We start from the raw sequence: 6,000 nt of genomic DNA, 5'->3' as shown, positions 1-6,000 counted from the left end.
CGACTCGGTTATGCAATTCAGTTTGCCAGGCCCCCGCCCCCTTCACGGGCGTCCGCTTTACCGCAGTGCACGGCCAACATGCCAAATTCCTGCGTGCGGAGATCGCTACTCTTTTACTCAAAGACGCGATAGAGCCTGTCCCTCCAACCAAAATGAAGAAGGGTTTCTACAGCCCTTACTTCATTGTACCCAAGAAAGGCGGCGGCTTACGACCAATCTTGGACCTGCGAGTTTTCAATCGAGCGCTGCTCAAACTCCCATTCAAAATGCTCACGCACAAGTGTATCTTGACAAGTGTCCAGCACCTAGATTGGTTCGCAGCGGTAGACCTGAAGGACGCGTACTTCCACGTCTCAATTTTGCCACGACACCGACCCTTTCCACGGTTTGCGTTCGACGCCCAGGCATTTCAGTACAAAGTCCTCCCCTTTGGCATGTCTCTGTCCCCTCGCGTCTTCACGAAATTCGCAGAGGCAGCTCTTAACCCGCTCCGAGAAGCCGGCATCCGCATACTCAATTACCTCGACAACTGGCTCATACTAGCCCACTCCCGAGAGTTACTATGCGCTCACAGAGACCAGGTGCTCAGGCACCTCAGCCGCTTGGGTGTTCAGGTCAACCAAGAAAAGAGCAAGCTCACCCCGGTCCAGAGCATCTCCTTTCTCGGCATGGAGTTAGACTCAGTCTCAATGTCCGCACGTCTCACCAATGAGCGTGCGCAGTCGGTGCTGAAATGCCTCGCCAAATTCAGGCCAGGCACGACGGTCCCTCTAAAACTCTTCCAGAGGCTCCTGGGGCATATAGCATCCTCCGCCGCGACCACGCCGCTGGGGCTGATGCATATGAAACCGATTCAGCACTGGCTTCAGACTCGAGTCCCGAGATGAGCATGGCGCCACGGCACGCACCGTGTGACAATCACCCCTGCCTGCCGAAAAATACTAAAACCCTGGACAGACCTCTGCTTTCTACGGGCAGGAGTGCCCCTGCAGCAGGTGTGGACCTGCAGGAGAGCCATGGCATGCAGGGCGGAAGCGGCGCGTCCGGTGGCGCTGTAGGCCTTCGTGGTCAACGAGGATGTTGCTCTACTGGTCCGGGAAGGGAGTACAGGGCGGCCCCGCCAGGTGGTAGGGCTTCCGGGGCATAAGTGGAGCGCAACTGCCCTATCCACCTGGGGAATTGCCGTGTACCCATGGCGCACTCCGCCTTTGAGGGTGACGAGGGCGGATGAGCAGGTGGCGGAGAGGGGTGCTCTCCACGAAGACTTCAGCTCATCATGCACTTCCGGGAAGAACGGGACTGGGGTGGGGCGAGGCTGTGAGCAGCGCCCAGACCCCAGGAACCAGTCGTCCAGCCGTGATGGCTGTGGGGAGGATGGAGGGTTCCAATCCAAGCCCACGCTAGTGGCTGCCCAGGAAAGCATGTCAGTCATCTGCGCGTCGGCCTCAGCCTGGGCGTGCAGGCCCGAAAGCGGCAGCCCAGGGGAGTCCTCAGCGTCAGACACCATGCCCTCCGATGCAGCGGCGAGCTCATCAGCTTCTGTCTCTTGAGGATAGGCAGACTGGCTGTAAGGCGAGTCGCTGTTGCCTCGAGCACGGACGGAAGTCAACAAGCGTGTCGGGGCGCGGGTTTTCCGAGGGGGCGTACCGGGTGGAGCTGCACCCGCTGCCATCCCCAAATCGCCTCCATCGCCAACCTCATCATCCTCAATCCCGTGGGAAGAAGGAGCAACGCGGGGGGACGGTTGTAAGCGAGCCGCGACCACAACGTTGTCATGGTCATGTTCTCACATGAGACAACGTGTGCACTCTACCGCATCCAGGAACAACACAGGGGCGGAAAGGCATCTTTATAAAGACGCGTCCTTAAAAGGACGTTCAACGCCGCTGTGTTTTGCTCTTTTAGATGAAATTACTCTTTTAAATAAAATCACTCTTTTAGGAATGAAACTCGTGAGAGTTCTTTATTCTGCACTGTTGAAGCGCCCAGGGGCAGGAATGCACAGCCGTGCAAACAGGAGAAAGCCGCTGTTATGCACCGTAAGATCCAACAGCATGCAGTAGAGAAATACAGGAACTGGTGTGTAACTCGCAGCAATTGCAGACACGACTATCGGCTCCGAAGAAATTTTCTGAATGAACTCCCGTATTTGCCCCGCTTAAATACCCGTATGTCCGGGGGCGGGATATGCAAATACCGGCTGCCAGCTTCTCATTGGCCTTTTTTCATAGATCAGAGGTGTATATCGGTGCACAAGAGAGACACCTAGTGTCTCTTCTCTGACACAACGTGGAGAGAGCGACAGAAGGGGAAAGTACATTTATTAGTTTGTTTCGTTATCAGACATAGGAGAGAACACAAAATTGTAATTATAATGATGTTATGCGTTGGTTTTCATTGTCTTTCCCATCTTTCTCTGTCTTTCTCTTCCTTATCTTTCTCAGTCTCACTTGGTATTTCTCATCTTTCTCTGAAGGAGTTACATATGCAGGGTGTATCTATGAAGTGTTGCCATCGCCTGCCGAGTGACTGCGCTGTGGCCTTCGTGGTCCTGAGGGCGAGGTCGGTCGCTGACCGCAGTTCCTGTAGCACATCGGGATCAGGACTACCCTTGTGCAGATCTTTAAGTGCCTTGGCCTGGTGGAATTGCAGGAGAGCCATGGCGGAAGCAGCCTGTCTGGTATCACTGTAGGCTTTGGCGGTCAATTATGACGTCGTCCTACAGGCCCCAGGTGGATCGCAACCGCCCTATCCACCTGGGGAATCGCCGTGTACCCGTGGGCCGCTCCGAGTGGAGAGGGGTACTCATCATGCACCTCCGGGAAGAAAGGGACTGGGGGGGCGTGGCTGTGAGCAGCGCGCAGACCCCTGGAACCAATCATCCAGCCGCGACGGATGTGGGGAGGACGGAGGGTTCCAGTCCAACCCCACGCTTGCGGTGGCCCAGGCAAGCATGTCAGACATCGTTCCTTCGGTTGAAGGAAAGCCGCAACCGCAACGTTGCCATGGTCATGTACTCGCAGTGAGAACATGAACCATCCACAAACACTGCCTCGGTGTGATCGCAGCCCAGACACATGAGACAGCGCCTGTGGTCGTCTGAAGCTCTACCGCATCCAGGAACTACACAGGGGCAGAAAGGCATCTTTACAAAGACGCATCCTGACAAGGACGTTCAACGCCGCTGTGTATTGCTCTTTTAGAGGGAATTACTCTTTTAGAGAAAATCACTCTTTTATAACTCTTAAGTTTTGCGCTGTCGAAGCGCCCAGGGGCAAACTGCACTGCTGTGCAGAGAAGGAGAAAGCTGCTGAAGTGTGCCGTAGATCCAACAGCAGATCGCTCAGAGGTAAGAGGAACAGGTGTGTGACTCGCAGCTCGCTGCATACACGGGCATCGGCTCCGAAGAAAATTTCGGAATGAAACAGACGCATTTCCCCACCTTTATACCAGTATGTCCGGGGGCTGGACATGCAAATTCTGTCCTCCAACTTCTCATTAGCCTTTTTTCATAGATCAGAGGTATATTCGCCGCTCAAGAGAGACCCCTAGTGTCGCTTTTTCGACACAACGTCAAAGTGAGCGACAAACTGGGAACTCCAGACAACATGAGTTATTTAAAATCAGATGTGATCTAGAAGCTTTATACAGCTATATAACGTTCATGCCATTTTAGAGACTGTAAGTCTATCCCTCACAGCCTTATTGTCATTCCCATTAAAAATCAAAGATGGCGCTAGCATGAATAAGGTCTATTCATCGTTTGGCATTCCAATTTCTCCCATTCATTCTCTGCTAAATAGTCTCTGACTCAGTTTCAATTCCTGTGTATACATATTTCCAAATGAAACATATCGAAGGGCTCATCTCTTTTCATTAAATAGTCAATAGGCTTTAGTTACATGACAGCCTTGAACATAATTTGCTACTTGCTAATCGGTTGCAAGTGGTATTAATACCCCTGCACACTCACAGTGTGGTGTTAATTAGCTAACACGCTATACGTAGCCAAATGTTGTGCCAATTACACTGTTATTCTAATTCATGATGACGCTGATACTACTTCAAAGATGGGTGTTTAGAAGAGTGTTAATGTGTAGAATACAGACAAAAGAATGATGATAAGAGAGGCATACCTTACTATTGGCAGATGTGTGAATGCTTTGGCTGCAGATGACACATGATTGAATGATCACTTAAGAGTATTTGAGTAGTTTTGATTCCTTTTAAAATGAAAAATGTAAATAAAATAATCGTATGACATGTTCTTGGAAAATGTCTCTACATAAACGATCGTACAGATGTAGGTAAATTTGTATCAGCTTGCTAATAACTGCACCCTGGTGTGTTCATGTGGACTGATCTTAACTGACTAAATGGAAATTATCTGTCAGCCTCAAATTAGGTGGAGCTCCAGGTCACACCTACCAAATGACATGGACCAATGGCAGTAAGAAGGTGTTTTGCAGCCATAAAGAAGTTTTCCTGAAAGTTTGCTGTGGCAAGCTGTTACAAACCACACTAAGGAATGCAAAACACCTTTGTTTTGGCCAGATTTTATTCTAAATGGGGTCAATTTCATAGGACGTTTACAGGGGTCTTTAGGGGGAGGAACACTGACATTCTAGAGAGCATTTGATTGGACAAAAATCTGTGTAGTGCTAGTTTCTATTTCTTTTTTGTATTCTCCCGTTTATCTGATAACTATGAATTTTTAGGAATACCCAAGCACAGATGACCTCAAAGTTAACAGGCATGGATTACAAGCAACAAACCTATTTTAAGGACACTGGTTCGAACCCCACAGCCACCACCATTGTGTGCTTGAGCAAGGCACTTAACTCCAGGTTGCTTCGGGGGGATTGTCCCTGTAATAAGGGCTCTGTAAGTCGCTTTGGATAAAAGCGTCTGCCAAATGCATAAATTTAAATGTAAATTTCATGGGGTCTAAATCTGTTAAATCAGTAATAAGACTGACCATGAATAATAATGTAGCAGAGCAGAATGTCTATTCTGCACAGTGTAAAAGGCAAATATGTGTCAATGAGTGATGAGGGTCTGTAAGTGTTTGTGCTCGACGGGCCTTCTGCATATGCTGCGATAGATTATAATGATCCAACGTAATACTGAAGACCACGCCATCATTCATAACTATAGTCACCATCTGGCACCACTGCCCACCTGAAATGCCCACCGGATTAACTTTGAGGAAGATTCGAAGAGTGATCTCTAATACTGCATCAGCATGCATCACTCTGCTTACTTCTGCATCCATGAAGCTGCGCTTTAATAGCAGCAGCAGTCGCTGTGGTTATCTTCTACAAACCTGCACTGGTTAACACACAAGAGACATTGAACACTGGGTCAAAGGTGAGGGAAAGCAGCCCATGTGTCATTGTAAATTTGCCAGTTTATGGCCTCTTTCTGAAGTGTGAGCAGTAGTACATTGCCATCAGTTGATGGCATTAGAAATTATTATAACTATTAGGGCTGTCGCGATTTTGATGATTAATGTTTTAGGGCTGTGACTGTCACGTTCCTGTGTTGTCTGCCCCGTGTTTTCTGTTTCACATGCCACTTTTCACGTTCCATGTCACGTTTTCCTTGTTGTCCGCCCCGTGTTTCACTGTCTGTGTAATAAACTACATTTCCCATGGTTCCCGGCCCTCATCACCACTGCCACAGCGTTATTGTCTGCACCTGAATATCGTTTGTTATCTTCCTGTGTCGCTGTATTTTACCCCGTTTGTTTCTCCATTCCCCTGTCGGTCTTTGATGTATGCGGACGCCTGTTATCCGTGCTCTCTATCTTGGTTTATTCCCCGGTTACCCCTTCTGTAAGCCTTCCGTGTTTTGTTAACCCTTTGTATGCCTTCCGTGTTTTGTTTTACCTTTTCCCATCGTGGATGTTTCCTTTGTTCGTGTTTTTTCGTGTTGCCTTTTATTTAATAAAATATCGCTGCAAGTAGATCCTCGTCCCGTGTCTGCCTTCACTGTCAA

This window comes from Xyrauchen texanus, chromosome 47, assembly GCF_025860055.1.
Source record: "Xyrauchen texanus isolate HMW12.3.18 chromosome 47, RBS_HiC_50CHRs, whole genome shotgun sequence".
In the NCBI taxonomy this organism is placed as follows: domain Eukaryota; kingdom Metazoa; phylum Chordata; class Actinopteri; order Cypriniformes; family Catostomidae; genus Xyrauchen; species Xyrauchen texanus.
This window is presented reverse-complemented; position numbering follows the sequence as displayed.